An 18,141-nucleotide genomic window follows, 5' to 3' on the forward strand; every position below is an offset into this window, starting at 1 on the left:
TTTTTTGTGATAAATAAAGAGCAACGTTAAAAAAAATCCTAAATTATCTTCATATTTATTTTCACTTTCATTTTATGGACGCAAGAAATGATAGGAAAGAATGCCCAGTTAATGGCACAACTACAACTGAAATTGCATAGAAAAAGAATGATTTTATTTCCAAATTAATATTCTCAAAACTCTTTCCAATTGATAAAATTATGTAGATTTCAAACAAAAGTAGAATGGGAAAGTTGGCAAATTAATAATTTATCTAATTCGAAAGGTGAATTCTTTTGTAATTATCCGAAAATCGAAATAGACAGCTCCAAAATTCTTTTTCTTTTTCATTCGAAAGCGGAAAATTGGACTAAAGGAAGAAAAAGAAAAACTAAAACGAGCTTTCTGGCAATGAATCCAATAAAACATGAATTCCTTTAATTTTTCATTGTGTCTCACCTATTGGTTCGCTTAAAAGGCAATTACAATCACAACAATTCACGGTTATGGTTGAGGAATCTCTGAAACACGTTAATCATCGCTGGTCCGCCCTGTCGGATAATACAGACGATCAAAAAGATGGAGGGGGGGGAAGATATAAAAAGACATGGGAAACAGAGACTAATAAAAAAAGTAAAATGATATATGGCAAACGTTAAAATACACATGACTAAAAAAGATAACCATCTGCGCTACTTGTTTCATCCACCATCAATTCGGTAAGCATGGATGGACTTGATCGATTAACAAAACTTATAGATTTCGGAACTTTTTTTAGCGGTTAAGTTTCATACGTTTCAAATTGCAAAAATTACACTAACTTACTACGTCGCAGACGATTCAGTGCACTACGTTAATATATATAATATAAAATACTTTTGTATTACTTGAGTTATATGAACAGTTTAAATTTTCAGAACGTTGAAATTTTAATCGATTTCAAACAATTACTATGGAATCTGGGAAATAATTTATTAAACTTAATTCATGAAGAAATTTTCTAGGCTAAAATTTGTCAGACATGAAATTCTATTAGCTGTGATAAATAAGCTTTAAAATAGAGAAAGTCCTTTTGTTCTTTTTAAGAAATTATCTCCGTTTTTTCTTTTACAGATAAACGAAATTTATAACCTGCTGGCATTTCATATTATATCTTATATTATGTAGTAACATGCTTTAGATCAGTGGTCTCAAACTACCCGCAGGACAAATGTACGATCTGAAAACAGATGAAGTACCAGATTTTTTTTTATTTCTTTCCACCCTTTTTTACAAAATGAAAAATTTCATTAACAAAACAAAAAATATAAATTTTAAATTTCCCTTACTAAGTATTTCTCAAACCACATGTAAACAATAACAATAATATCGCAAAGAAAAAAAATCAAATTTATATTTATTTTCTGTCTGAAATCTAAAGTTTGGTAAGACATTTTTGTTGGTTACACTTTGTAATTCAAATACATTGACAGCTAAATATTAACTCTTAGACTGACATTTTTTTAAAATAATTCTTAATAATTAAATTCTGATTAATTTAAATATTTAATTTAATTTAAACTTAAGGTTAAAAACATAATGAAAACTATATAATTTTTTTTGAGAAAATTTACCAAGTGGGACGAAACTTGAAAATAAATAATAATAACCCAGTCACTTTCTCTTATTTATTAAATTTTATTCAATACAAACATAAAAGTACATATGTTTGTACGTGAACAATTATTAATTTTGTAATTTTTTACTACAGTTTCAGTATTTTTTTACTACAGTTAGTATTTCTATATTGATCAAGTTTGTAGATTTGGAAATTATTAGAAATTATCTTCAGCACGGACTATAGATGTTCATCGACCAATCGATTTCTTTTCTTACTAATTTTCAACTATGAAAAAACGTTACTTACATATAAATGTACTTCCAAAAAAGTGATTATTCCCGATTTATTACTAAAGCCATTATTATTATTTAGCTCAAAAATCCGTAACTGAGCTGATTTATTTCTTGACAATTATGAGTGAAAATTAATAAAATCTGTATTTTAAAATTTCTGCATAAGATTTATATCACATAAATTAATTAGCTGTATTTATAGATTTTCTGGTGTTATTTATGTTAGTTTTAATGGAAATAAAAATGATATAAACTCGGACTTCGAGTAACTAAAATCATGAAATCTTTGCAACAAATACATAGCTGAAATGTCTTCGCGGGCCTCATAAAATTGTTGTGGGGGCGGCAGTTTGAGACTGCTGTTTTAGATGACAACTGGGACAGCAAAATGAACCAACAATTTTCAACTAAATTTTATCATTAAAGTAAAATTAGAAGTATTCCGTCGTAACATTGCAATTTTACTTCATCAGAGCCTCTTATAAGGTCTTAAACCTATCTCCTCATACATACTCAGCAGGTAGCTGAGTAGCTTAAACATGCGAAACTCTGCAAATTGCTCGATTCCATTTCCTGCAGCTTCAGGGGTGGCTACATGATTCTGTTTACCCCATAAGTTTAGCATAAAATACAAGTCACTAGAAAGTCCTATACAAAGTTGATCTTGCTTAGGAAGATAGACTTTTAGTATTTTGCAATAGTTAACTAACAAACCAATTTTCTTATTTAAAATGATAATATCACAGATGCTGAAAACTACAAGGAAATAATATAAACCATACTTCGCTTCTCTTTCTAAATGAAAATAATAACCATTGTTGCAGCTTAATGAAACAAAGTCTTCACAAATTAAACAAGGTACAATTTTATGATGTCGTTGGGTTTTAGTTTTCAGAAAAAAAAAAAAATAATAATAATAATAATAATAATAATATAAACTTAGAAAAGCGATAAAGAATTTCATAGCTACTATATTATCGGGCTAATGCATTTGAAATACTCGATTTCAGATAATGTTGAAAACGACCACTGAAAGCACGTAGAAAGAAAGTGGTGATATCACATGGATGACATTATGTGTTTGACGTGACTGATAAACTACATTGATAATGTAATTATGTCTGGTTTATTTGATTACGGCAAAGCACCGCCAGGGTTATCGGTCTAAGGCAAGGAATGCCATCGTGGAGGACTTCCTAAAGAAAATTGGCTTGTATCAACGTTACACAGGCGGGGAAAAACACGAAAATGCCCATGTAGTCGCCGAAAATTAAACCCAAGTCGAACTACCAGCGTTCTGCGACTTAATCACTTGGCTGCGGATCGACACGATACTTTAATTGGAAATTATAGTGAACTGCTGCACGAAGTCGTTAAGGAGGACAGTGGACAACTTAAGTTGATTTATTTTAATGAGTTTAAACTGAGTTATTCATCTCGTTCTGGAGCAGACAATACTAATTTAGCGTTTATATTAAATACAGCTAAGAATACAACTTTCGACAATGATTTGAGAAGTTCCTTGCATGCGAAATAGCATTGAAAGATGCTTTACGTAAGCATCGACTCTGGGGCGTAGCTAGAGTTTCCAGCGCTCAGGGAGAACTGAAGAATTTGCGACTCTTTCTGTGTGTCAAAAATGAAAAACATTTCATTAAAAAATTTCGTACCATCAATTTGGCAAGATGTCCCCCCTTGCCCCACCCTAGCTACGCCACTGCATCGACTATAGTCTTTATTCAGATGGCCTTCTAAATTAGATTGTGAAAGATGACCCTCGACAAACTATCAGTACTATTATAAAATATTTTGTATTTAATTAACCAATTACTATCTTTTTTCTTCAGTTTACGTTTTATTATTCAACTCTGCCAGCGAATATACTGGCTTTAACCATTTCGCTAGCCGACGTTAAAAGCGCGCCATTAAAACACTGAACCAACTTAAATAGGCCAATCTGTGCAGTTTCCGACTACGTTACCTTTAATTTTGAAATTTCAGCTTATGTTATTTTTAAGTACCCAAAAGTGGCGGAGTTTATTTATATACACGAGTTGCGTTTTCTGGTCATTTAAAAAATTAAGAAAAAGTTGTTTAAATCTTCGCAGGACTTTGTCATAATATTTTAAATGCAGCGATAACTCGCTTTGTCAGTCTAATAGGGTCTGAAGACTTCTGAGTTAATTCTACGTATTTAGGACATTATACAATGCTAAAAAATTTAATGTCTTCCATCCCACTATGGTTCGGCATCTGGCAACAATAGGTAAGGTGAAGAAGCTGGACACGTAGGTCCTTTATGATCTCACTCTCATAAATAAGGAGCACGAGATAGAGTTGTCCACTTCCCTCCTATTGAGATAAATTGGGAGAGGATTTCGAAAAGAATTGTTACCAGAGATGAAAAACAGATTTGGTTCATCAACTATTGCAGATGTTTTGGGTATGTAGAGACGAAGAAGCATGACGGATGCTTCCGAAAGCGAACCCTTCATTCATAAAAAAATGCTGTTGCTTATTTAATACTATACAGTTGACACTATTCACCATGCATTTTTTGGACAAGATAAAACCATGAACTTGAATAGTTACTCTTCACATGGGAATAAACAACTTCACAGGAAGCCGTTCAGCATTCGTGAGCAGAGATGGTGTCCTTGTGTTGCATAACATTCGTCCCCAACGGTCATATAAAATTCCTCTACATTACACTGGGGTAAGAAATCCTTCCTCCTATCTACATTCACTAACATATTATATTCAATGACTTGTCTTCAACAGATTATCACAGTTTTGCTCACTCGGGCAACTTTTCTTTGTCTCAGATTTCAAGATCACAGGCAATCGAGGTATTGGTTCAATGCTATTTTATTGCACTGATTTACACATTTTTATCAGTGCAGCTATGAATGCAAATATAAAGGCACAAGGATTTTAATTCTTATATCAAATTGCTTAGGAGTGCAATCGGTAATGACTTGCTCTCAATGGACGATAATGCTCTTCCTCATCGTGTTCCACTAGCAACCGATTATTTTGACAGCTAAGTAATCCAGCTGATTCGATGGTGCACATATTCTCCGCATTTCAATCCGACAGAACATGCGTAGCACGTACTAGAATGTCGATTTGTCTTATTGCAGTCTTCACCTAGTACTCTCCAAGAGCTTAAGGCGCTGTTCATCGTGAATACCACAATTTGTTACACCCATCGGAGGTCTATATACCATAATTTACCTTTAGGAAGCGCAACTGCTACTGCAGGAGTTTCTTGACAATCTAATACACAGCATGGAAAATCTATGAAAAACCTTGCACTTCGGACAAATGTAAGTCAAAACCACGGACCACTTTACTTCGGTCAAAAACCACAGACTACTTTATTTCGGTCAAAACCACGGATTTTCTTTCTCCATTTTATATAACACTTAGCATGCTCTTATTTATTTTTTGTAGAATTGGCAATTCTACATTTTGAAGATATGCCAGGCTTGACAAAAGAAAGTTCTGTACTCTTAGCTGTAAAATGATTGAAGTTACTTTAGTTTTTGTAGATTGTCCATTTTAATGTTTCCCGACAGACCTTTCCGACTTTATAGTCCAAGCCACGGAGATCACGTTGCATGAAATAACACTTGCAGAGAATGCATCAGAGTGGGGCGAATCCTAATTAAAGAGAGTGCATTAGAGGCGGAGTGAATCCTTTTCTCGAATCTGAATCAGAAAAGCAAAACGTCCCTCCGATCTCTCGAATCCTACAGGAAAAAAATCTGATGTATATATCACATGACTTCTTTGTGCGAAATATTAAATTATATGCATTTTCCCCCTGCCTTTCATTTAAACTTATTTTCTCGAATTTCATTAGGGATATATTTCTCATTAAATTAATTCAGTTCTCACATCGAAACAAGGCACATATACGTAAAAACTCAAAATATCTATCTTAAAAATTGAAAGATATAGAAAAAGATAAATCACCAAATACAGTTAAAACAACTAAATTTTTTTTTTTCACAATTAAAAGTACAGTTTGTAAACAAAAACAAGCAATTCGGCCAGCGGGCAAGAAGGCAGATTTATTGGTGCACAAAACTGAAAGTTAACTTTTGGTCTCACTCGGCAAAAAGACACTGAAGTGTAGAAACTGACTTAATTCGTTGTGGACGCTATGCGGAGTCAATATATGGGATAATTTAATAAATTAAATGATAAATCCAGAATGGATTAAGCATAATTTAATTCGCGATAATAAAAGAATGTGTTACTTTGTTGTTGCGAATCTTAGTTTTTCTAGATTGGCAACAAATCCATTATACTGCTAAGTTTCAAATGAAAACAAATATGGCTGCTACGGTAAAAAAATTAGGCTTAGCCGCACTTTAACAACTTTTTAAATTGTAATAATTCTACAACTATAACATGCAGGTTAACCAAAGGCATAAAAACTTTAACCGGAAGATAAAAACAGCATAATTCAATCATTTTTAAAGTTAAAAATGAACAATTTACAAACATATAAGAATATAAAGAAACTGAGTTCACTGAGTAACAGAGTGGATATATACATATATTTATATATTTTTGGTGCGGCCGATTGCAACCAAAATTGGAGATGCACATCTACATGCATCTATAGCAGTCCTATATACAAAATTTGAACGTTCTGAGGCTTCTCGTTTTTGAGTTATGCGAGATACATATATACGTACGTACAGACGTCACGAAAAAATCTCTTCTGAATCCATTTTAAATCAGTTTTAGAATTCGTTTGGGGCAAAAGAGTCCTTTATTCTCTCCTTACGTACAGACGTCACGCAAAACCCTCGAATTGCATTCGATAGCGGTCAAAATGAATATTTTCGTTGAAATATGATACCCGACATTTTTCGCGATTACAATACTTTCTTTTTACTTCGTACAAAGAAATGTTTTTTTAAAAAAATCCTTTAAATATTAGAAGCTTTTAATTAAAGATAAATCTGAAATCTGCGTTTAATCAAAAAAGAATTTAAGAATACAGTTTTTATATTACACGATATTTATTCAGAAGATACGAATGAAATGAGTAAAAGAAATACTTTAATTAAACTCTTGAAGCGTGACTTTTATTCTCTCAAGATAACTTGATAAAATATATTTGAGTAGCAGCTCAAATCTGTTATATTTCCCCAGAATATTTTTCAATCCAAGCAGGTATAGGACGAGAGATTAGAGTTACAGGACAAGAGTTACATAGAATACGAATTTTTTCCAGAAAATTAAGAGTGCAGCTCTATGAATTGCTACGTGGTGATCCTGACGGTTCAGGTCAAATGAAATATCAGCAGTCACCATTTTCTTTTTTCATTTTTAATGAATATTTCTTTTAGATGTAAAGAGAACTAATCTTTACAAAGTTTAACGGATTTTTAAATTATGATTCGAAACATTTAAATGGTGAAAATATCACAAAAATTTTAATTTTAAAATTCAATAGATTTCAATATACCACCCCTAGAATCGACCATTACGATCTGAAATGCTACACGACAGAAGAAAAATCAAATAATAAGTAAATTTAAGAAGCTATTTTGGTACCGATATAATGACAATTAATTTCTTTTTCATGGTCTTAAAAACCATAAATTAATGAAATTCATTTTCTCATAAAATAAGAAAAGGAAAATTTTGATATACATCTACCATTGAAACAACAAACTCTAACTAAATATTAGGTAAATAAATTATTCGACGACCTTGATTCAGAGAACATTTTCTATAAGAATGCCTAATAAGAGAATAAACTTTTGAGCATAATGCAGAATACTTCTAGAAATGTATTTCGCACAAGCATAAAAACCAGTTTTATTCTGTTCCTGATTACTATTCAAAGTTACTGTCGAAAACAAGAATTATTTATTAAAAAAAATTTGAGATATCTCCCCCCTCCAAGACCTTGATTAGAGATACCTTTTTGAATGATGCAAAACGTTAACTCGCTTCGTTGCATCCGCTTCTGACATCTCGTCACGGACTTGACGAGAAACAGACGATAGAAAGTTTTTCTTCTTCAAAAACAATTTCATACCATTTCCAATTTAACTGCTGCTTAAATACTATCAACTGCAACATCATCTTTCTTATTTCATTATAATTGCCCTAAATGTATTCCTTTGCGTTTTAAAAGACTAAAACCTTTAAAACCTAAACGTCGAAAAACATAGCTTCCGATGACTAGAAACAACAGATTTTTCTCGATCATAACCGAAAAGAAAATGATATTTAAAATTAGGAAAAGGAGCAAGCTTGTGGTTGGCGTAGATTTTAGTCAAGACTCAACCGATTTCGAGTGCAAATAGGTACAGGACTTTTTTCGGAGCAGACCAGTTGAAAAGTCCATTATGATTTTGCAGGAATTTCAGGTACGGATCTTTCAGTTACTAGCTGGATATGCTACTATTTGCATGTACGGGTAAATGCGATGGTTCCTTATATCCCACCCACTTAAAGGGCGATTAGGGTAAGACACGAAATCCAGTCGATGAAATCCAAGCGGTGATAAATTATCATTCATTATGTTTTAACTTCGGTGTCACTATAGAAACATTTTTTAATGCTTTTTGAGAGCCAGAAAACCTAAGAAATTAACTGTGCTCTCCCCGCGATTTGAACCACGAATCTTCAGTGATAGCTGGACACACTACCACTTACAGTACGACAGTATGTAATATGGTCGTAATACGACATGGGGTATGGATAATTCCCCACACTTTTGTTTTATGACTTTAATACCACTAATGCTCTAAATATTTTTATTCTGTCATGTTTCAATAGCACTATTTTTTATTCATACCTTTTAAAATCATCAAACACAATTCTTTTAAGTCCTAAAAATATTACTGAATGCATTTTTTTTTATTTAATCTTTCATCTTGATTAATTTTACTATAAAACCCAAGAAAGAAATTTCAATGATTTTTCCTAAGAGTGAAGCTACCTGTAAAATTTTTTTTGCTTGTTATTGAATGTTAAGTTTCATAAATCCAATACACTTAGCAATTGTATTAATAACTACTAATTTTGAGCATCTTAATTTTTATTTATTTAGTTATTTGCGTGGAAAGATTAGAATTGACGGTCTGACATGTCTCCACCTAAATGTTCCAGCAGGAAAAAAAATGTCTTCCATAGAATTAATTGTAACAGAGCTAATTCTTAGCATGTTCAAGCAAAGCAGAAATGTTACTGATAAATGAACAAATTGAAAGTTAAAAAATAAATAAATAAAGAGAGAGAGATGTTACGGTGATTTTGATCAACAGACTGCACTGTAAATTTTGATTCTATCTGTACTTTTTTTCATTTCATCTATTTAATAGGCCCACCAGCGGCCGAGCGGTAAAGTCACTGAACACTGGTAGTTCGATCCGAGGTTCGAATCCCGCGAACGGGCTGGCTGCATGGGCCTTTTGTGGTTTTCCCCATGTGTAACGTGTATACGAGCCAGTTTTCCTTAGAAAGTCTTCTACGAAGGCATCTCTTCCCTTAGGCAGATAGCCCTAATGTGCTTTGCCATAACTAAATAAACCAAACTATCTATTTAACAGACGTATTTCTAGAACGTAGAAATATTTTTTTGTTCCTTGAAAGATCTAATTTAGAAATGGATAACCTTGCTGTAAAACCAATATCAGTCTAAAGCTACAAACTATAGAACATCAAAGGCAAAAAGCAACTCCTAGAAACGCGAACCCTGTTTCAATAATGCAGGTCTGACTGAAAACACAAAAATTTGCCTCTAGCGAGGTGTTTCGAGTAGCCTAGTCAATCGCAAGACGAAAAAGGTTGCCTCTACCTGCTATTCGACTCGTGATTGGTAAGAAGTATCCTTAAGAAATGTTGTTACTCACTCTGTGTTTGGTCTGAGAGCAATTTAAAAGTGAATTTTACCGAACAATTATTAGAAACAAAGAGTGTTAAAATTGCTCAGAAAATTATACGTCTGAAATTATTACAACAATTAATCACAAACACAAATTCGAACTTTTTTACCTTGCGGTTAGAACACACCGTACAGTAATACCGTCTATTTTTCTCTTTGGTGTTAAGAACAAAGAAAATTAAATCAAATGTACAAACAAATTTGAAACTGCAAAGCTAAAGTTGCCGAAATACTGAAGATTTCTACAAGTATATTATTCCCTCTCAAAACAATCGCATGACAATTTCAAAATCAGCGTCCTAAAAAATGAGCCAACTCAGTGTAATAGACCCATTACGGTAACCCTCGTTACTACGGAACAAGCGCCAAAGCTGAGAAGATTCAAATCACGTACCACGGTAAAGCCATTTAGTTCTGGTTGAGAAAAGAGCGACATTTTTTTTTCTCTTGTCACTCTTCTTTTTTCACTCTCTCTCACTTCTTGTGATAAAACAATGAGGGTAAAAGCACTCGGGCAGTCGCGAGAGACCACAGATGCCTAAATAAATAATTTCGCAACTTGATGTGGAAGCGTAACGAGGCTTACCAATGGGGGCGCTAGTGACCCATGTTCCTCAATTTATCTTCAGCCGCCTCTTTTTGTTCCAGCCGGTGTGTGCTTTTATCTATTTATGTTGGCAACAGAATGACACAGGAGATTCATTTTTTACATCACACCCAGTGTTGCTACAATAAATGGATGGAATATGGTACGCAGAACAAGAGCAGAGATCCAAGAGAAAAATGACGCCAATATATGATGCAATTAACATTAATTAATATGGACGCAAATAAAAAATTTTATTTTTGTAAAAATTTAAAAATTTGTCAAATATGTTAATAAGAACTAAGGAAAGTTATAATTCTTTACACAGATTTATATCCATTTAATTAATTAATCATGTGCACCTTAACGAAGTTAAAAGAAATTTATGCTAAATACATACATTTGTGATAATATTTAACCACCCGCCAAAAGAGTGTTCTTTTATAGTGAGAATGGCTAATCTTTGGAATATGGTAACAGGTAGTTTGGTGACATTTTGGTACGGCGATAAAGGTTACTAGCTAGGACTTTATCAGTGTACATGGATAAAGTCAAGAGTGTGCGCAATGCCATTTTTGTGCTATTCTAGGATGTTTTTTTAAGTGAAAATAGGTCGACGTGTACATGGATGATACAGTGTATATGCAATTCTTAAAAACGCGGCAAGCAGTGGGCGATTCTGCACTTTCTCTCAATTTCGCCCCTAGTCTTCATCATGATTAAGCACTTTTGTTCCATACTTTTGTTACATCTAGCATAAGCGTAATTCGGCTAGCAGATTGTTGGAAAAAAGATGCTGAGTTAAAAAAAAAACTAGCAGGTTGCTGTAGCAGGGTTGGTCGCCAAAAAATCGCCAAGTTACCATAATCCAAATGTCAGTATATCTGAAAGGTATATTAATATCAGGATTCAATATTATATCTCTACCGTGGCAATTTTCACAGAAGACCAAACTCATTTGGATCCGTATATGGTCGTCTTAGCGAGGGTTCACTAGAATATATTTCATTTTTATGTTTTCCATTAAATAACATATTTTTTTTCTATTCTAAACTGCACTTTTTTCCTCGCATAAACATTGCTAAAAAGAAGGTGCATATTAGGTGCAAATACTTCCGGATTTGTTTTTATTCCGAAGTAAATAACTTTGCCAAAATACTAATTTAAATAAAGGTACTGTTGTTGTTAACAAATCCAAACTAATTGTTAAAAAAACACAGTGAATCCTTCGCGGTGACCGCCTTCTTAAGACTATTATCTCTGAGGATTTGACATGGGTATAGAACTTCACCTCTGTAAGATGACCGCTTCCAATAGAAGACCGAAATCACCTGGAACCGTAAGTGGTCATCCAAGAAGAGGTTCACTGCGTTTCCTAGATGTATTCGAACGTTTCATTTTTACTTTCTTGTATGATATAAAGAAAGTATTGTAACCACGAAAAATTTCGAGTATCATATTTCAACGAAAATACCCGTTTCGACCTCTCTCGAAACCATTTGAACGATGTTTTTGAGTGACATCTGTACTTACGGACAGAATAAAGGGCTGTTTTTGCCAAAACCGATTGTAAAATGGATTCAAAAGAATTTTTTTTTTCCTTGACGTCTGCACGTCTGTATATAGGTATCTCGCATTACTCAAGAACGAGTAGCCGTAGAAGGTAGAAATTTTGTATATGGGACTGGGAAAACAACATAAACAGGAATTATCGGATTTAGGAATCCTTAAAACGTGAAGTCCTCGACTCAAGCTTTGTGGACTTAGGGAGTAATCAGGCCCTGATTCTAAGTTGGTTTCACAGAAAATCTCACCAACCATATAAAATATACTCTTGTTAATTTTCCCTAATTCTGCGAGAGCATTTATTTTACTTTATTTATTTATTTTTTTGACATCATTAACAACAAACATTTATTATTATTATTATTATTATTATTATTATTATTATTATTTTGGAGGACTCTAAGCTGTTTACAAGATTTACTTCTATAGCTGAAAATAAATCAGGGCACATATGCTGAAACGTTATTTTTCGTTCAAGGATTTGTCCGTTTAAAACGTAGATGCTTGATATTTTTACATTTGACAATCACAACTTTAAATAAGGGTAAAACTTCTTGTAACACAACAAGACATTTTTCTTGAGAAAAAAAAGCATGGAGTCCATCATAATGCTTTAACTACTAATATACGGTTACAGGTTGTGAAAATAATTTATTACAGATTTGTAAACAATCATTCTTATAGTTTTTACTAAAATCGGAACAAAATTTGTATACGTAGGTACATTAAAATGTTTCGAGCCTCACTTATACACTGCTGGCCACCGTAAATGCAACACCCTAAAGGAGGCATGAAAATAAAATGAAATTTACAACATGCATTAGCGGAGGTGAGATATGCAAATGATTAGAATTTCAACGCAGACGCTCATCACGCGCGCCTGTGGCGCCACTTCAAAGCGCTATTTAAGGCTTGGAGTTTCCGACAATTTCAAGTTCGGCAATTTTTTTTTTTTTTTTTTTTTTTTTTTTTTTTTTTTTTTTAAAGGATCAATTATGCTTTATAGTAAACGGCGATCATCGTTTGATCAAGTATCCGAGTTCGACAGAGGAAGGATAGTGGCCTACCGTGAGTGTGGATTATCTTTTAGGGAAATCGGTAGTTGTGTTGGACGAAACCAAACAACTGTAATGCGGATATGTGACCGTTGGATGCAGGAGGGTACGACGGACCGACGTGTTCGATCGCATCCACCTCAGTGCACCACTTCACGAGATGACAGGAATATTGTGCGCATGACAGTGACGGATCGCTCAGTCACATCACGAACCATAGCACAGCACATTCAGTCTGTAACGCATCATCCAATGTCTGCGCGTACCATTCGACGTCGTTTACAGCAGAGTGGTCTGTCCGCAAGACGTCCATTGCTTCGTCTACCCTTGACGCAGAACCACAGACGTCTCCGCCGCCAATGGTGCGATGAAAGAAGGATGTGGACGGCAGAAAGGAATGAAATTGTCTTTACTGACGAGGCAGGCTTCTGTCTACAACACCTCGTTGGTCGGATTCGAGTTTGGAGACACCGTGGAGAGAGAATGCTGGACAGCTGCGTTATGCACCGTCACACTGGTCCTGCACCAGGTATTATGGTATGGCGCGGTATTGGATATCACTCTCGCACTCCTCTAATACGCATTTCCGGTACTTAAAACAGGCAGCGGTACATCTCCGAGGTGTTGGAGCCAATTGTCCTTCCTTACCTTCAGGGCTTGCTCACAGCCATATTTCAACAGGATAATGCGCGACCACACGTGGCACGCATTGTCCACGGGTTCTTTGTCAATCGCCAGATTGAATTGCTTCCCTAGCCGGCTTGCTCTTCGGATCTTTCGCCGATAGAAAACATTTGGTCCATGGTTGCTGAACGATTGACCCAGATTACATCTCAAGCTGCCCCACTAGATCAACTTTGGCAACGTGTGAAAGGTGCTTGGTCTGCTGTACCCCAAGAACACATCCAAAGTCTCTTTGAATCAATGCCGAGGCGTGTGGCAACGGTGATCTCCAACAATGGGTGGCTACTCTGGCTACTAATTCTGGAAGGAACCACACTTCACAGAAGTCTATAAATTTAATCATTTGATACTTGGTCAACATGTTATCTACTAAATAAATTTTGTTGTGATATCTCTTGTCTTTCTTGGTGTTGCAATTTGGGTGGCCAGCAGTGTATAAAATCATTTCACAATAAATTTCTCTTGCAGACATGCAGTGACAATAATAAACGAATAAATTTGAAAGTTTCGTTAATGAAATTATCTGCAGCTTTTTTTAATTGACTCTTTACGTGCTAGTTTGTTTTAAAATATTTAAAACTGAGTATCGTTCTGTGATTAAATTTTTCACTAACGAAGTTCTTAATCCCAAAGAAATGAAACAATGCTTGGATTGTCTGTACGGTGATTCGCCTTCTTCCTATTCTACAGTGAAAGAATGGGCAATACAATTTTATATGGGCCAAGAATCCGCAGAAGATGATTTCTGTGAAGGTCGACTATTGGGGCACTGGCAACACAAAATATTGGGAAATAGAAGAATAAAAATCAGTCAGGTAGCAACAAGATGGGAACTATCTAAAACCACTGTTTTAAGTACTTGACATGAACATCTTCACATGAACCTCTGCAAGATGGATACTGCGACTTTTTTTAGCAATTAAATCAACAGTAACATGTTTTTTGCTGTGAATAGTTGTTGCACGTTGTGTGAGTAGTTGTACAAATTATAGAAATTTTTACAGCCGATCGTAGGCAGTGAAGAAATCCAATACTGTGATCCCCTATGGAACAGGGAATAAATGGAGTGGAGAAAACCAAAAGGAATGTCATCAAGAAAACCGAAGATGCAGCAAAGGAAACGATAATGGCTACTTTGTGTGTGTGTGTGTGTGTGTGTCAAAGAATCTTCCTGCTAGATTTCATAACCATTAAAGTAAGAAACACAACTATTAATTTGGAATAGTCAGCAATCCTTTAAACATAAATTGCTACGAGTAATTAAAATTAAAGAGATAAAGCCTGGAATGCTGAGCCATGGAATTTATCTTCTCCATAATAATACTCAAGTGCATTCAGGTGTCATTGCTAAAGAAGCAGTGAAGAAATGTGGGCCTAAAGAACTTGCTCACGTCCCTTACAGGCCGGATTTAGCTCTGGATAATTTTTGTCAGATTTTAGTTTGAGAAAATGAAACCTGAACTTCACGGAAAAAGATTTCATTATGATGATGTCGTGAAAAGAGCAGTTACAGAACATTTTGAGTACAACATGCACGTTGCTTTTTCAAGGACACGGAATTGCTTTGAAACACTTCTAATGAAGTACAAGGATATTATACTAAATAAACTATTTTGTTTTCGAAGTATATCAGGCCAGAAACATTTGGATCTACATAAGCACTTCTCAAAAGGACAGGACGGCTGGAAAATTCCCCTCCCCCCTCTTCTAAAAAAGAGGTACTGTCTCATTTCAAATGGTACGTAAGCGCGCAAGGTCAGTTTAATTTAATATGAACACATTCTGAATTGCTTTTCTTTTGAATTCCAAGTTCTATTTCAACGAAATTTCTGAAATCAACGAGCATGGATTTCCTTCGAATATAATAAAATGCCATACTGCGCATTTTGCTGAACGGTAGTTTTGTTTCTTTCGATGAACTTAAGTGAAAGCGATTTAATATCATATCAAACGTGAAAGAAATTAATATCGATTTCAAATGCCTCCAGTGATATTAATGCCATTTATTAAGTATATATATACACTCACGTTTGTGAAAATTGCAACACCATGAAGGACTTACGCGAGTGAGCTGAAATTTTCAGGAAATGCAAAGTAGCGCATGATATGCAAATGATTAGAATTGCAAATCCGTAGCGCATGCGTATGCTGAGCAGCGCCCTCTGAACGGCTGATGGATCCGAATAAATAGACGGCTGTAGCGAGGCGTGTATGGTTATCGGTGGTTATCTGCTAGTGGTAAACGTTAACTCAATCTGTACTTATGCCTCGTCGACGAAAGAGAGCGAGATTTGAACAACTTACAGAGTTTGAACGAGGGAGAATCATCGGCCTTCGTGAAGCTGGATTGTCGTATCGTGCAGTAGCCTCTCGTGTGCAGCGTAACAGCAGCACAGTGATGCGCGTTTGGAAGCAGTGGACGGACGAGTGTCGGACAACTCGGAAATCCGGGAGTGGACCCCGAAATGTGACGTCAGCTCGCGATGATAGACACCTGGTCCGCATGGCGCGGACGGACCGTACAGCTTCCTCTAGACAATTGGCAGCACTGTGGTCAATAGCTACAGGTGTTTCATTGTGTGCTTCATCAATTCGTAGACGTCTGCTGCAGTGTGGACTGCGCGCACGGACTCCTTTATACAGGATCCCCCTAACGCACGACCATCGCCGCCTGCGGCTACAATGGGCCAATCAGCATAGAGACTGGCTTGCTGATTGGCAGCATGTCGTGTTTTCTGACGAATCCCGCTTTAATTTGTGGTACCATGATGGCCGCATTCGTGTCAGACGCTATGCCGGTTAACGCCACCTTCCGGAGTGCATTATCGAACGCCACAGTGGACGAACACCCGGAGTTATGGTCTGGGGCGCCATAGCATATCATAGACGATCTCAATTGCTACGAATTGTGGGCAATCTGAACAGCAACCGGTATATCCGTGAAGTTCTACAGCCCGAAGCTGTTCCCTTCCTTCAAAGCTTGCCAGGCGCTGTATTTCAACAGGACAATGCCCGCCCTCATACTGCTCGGATTGTTAAATCCTTCTTTGCAGCGCAGCAGGTACAGCTTCTTCCTTGGCCAGCGTGTTCCCCGGATATGTCGCCAATTGAACATGTGTGGGATGTCATTGGTCGGCGTCTTGCTCGTGATCCTCGTCCTGTTGCGTCTGCAGACGAACTTTGGGTACGCGTACAAACGATATGGAATGCTCTTCCTCAGTCAGACATTCAAACTTTGTTTGACTCCATGCCACGTCGTGTAGCAGCACTTATTGCGGCGCGTGGTGGCCACACAAAATACTGATTCTGATCTCTTGTTCTTGTTTGTTTGCTTTGAACATTTAATCATTTATTTGTACCACTACCACTCAACTGTGTATTAAATTGCATTCAATTATGACGATTCCTTCTTGGTGTTGCAATTTTCACAAACGTGAGTGTATATATATATATATAAAAGACGACATACATAGCATTTAATTGAGGAAAACTGAAGTATGTGGAAACCGAGTGGTAGAAAAGTTTCGATGGTTGGTTACATGAATATAACAAAGCACACGAGGGCTATCCAAGGTAAGGAATGCCATCGTGAAGGATTTTCCAAAGGAAATGAGATCATATTCACTTTACAAGTGGGAAAACCATGAATCCTAACCATGCACCCAGCCCATTCGTTAAGGTTAGGCCCTTATGACACACGCATTTGTTTCACATGAACAACTGTTTCGCATAATTCTTCTGCCTGGTTTACTATTGCAAGAAATACAAGCGATTTTTCCCTTCTTTTCAAAAAAAAAAAAAAAAAAAAAAAAAAAAATGCAAGTTGTTCGTATTTAAGCAATCAGTTATCAACTTGTTTGAAATGGGGAACCAGTTTCCCAAAGCGATCAGTGGTGGTTGGTTGTTGTGACAAAGCAGAAAAATTGTTCCAAACAGCTGTTCTTCCAAAACAAACGGATGTGTGATAGCAGTCTTAGAATCCGGGACAAACTACCGGTACTTAGCGGTCTTTAATCCCTTGGCCACTAGTTGGGGGGGGGAGACTGAGAAATGATTCGAACCACTTACTAAAACGCAAAGAATTTGTAGAGGCATTAGGTATTTTTGATGCGGGAGACGTGAAAAATGAGCAATGCCTTCGCCGGGACTCGAACCACGGACCTCTTGAATACGCGCCAAGCCTGCTGACCACTACACTACGAAGGTATGCTAAGAAGACGGGAGAAATACCTTATAAATTTTATTAAAGTTTCTTTCAACACGTACCTTTGCTTCATTAATAAGTACGTACTCTGGCAATGAAAGATGGGAATGGATGAGGGCTGATGTTCCATCGCTGGACACCGAATATCACTTTCAAGAACTCGTGATGATGAAGGCTCACTGAAAAGTCCTTAATAAATTATAAGAATAAAAGAAAACATTTTTTTTGTGCGTATTTATGTAAACAAACT

At 35.8% G+C, this 18,141-nt stretch overlaps 1 protein-coding gene across 1 annotated transcript in view; it reads right to left on the reverse strand.

Annotated features, from left to right (window-relative positions):
- Positions 1-18,141, reverse strand: part of LOC118196015 (putative polypeptide N-acetylgalactosaminyltransferase 9) — a 196,243-nt gene that overhangs the window by 32,830 nt on the left and 145,272 nt on the right. The window lies entirely within an intron of this gene.

The sequence above is a fragment of the Stegodyphus dumicola genome, chromosome 4 (assembly GCF_044657685.1).
Source record: "Stegodyphus dumicola isolate Sdum_Otavi_A_Nest chromosome 4, ASM4465768v1".
Lineage (NCBI taxonomy): Eukaryota > Metazoa > Arthropoda > Arachnida > Araneae > Eresidae > Stegodyphus > Stegodyphus dumicola.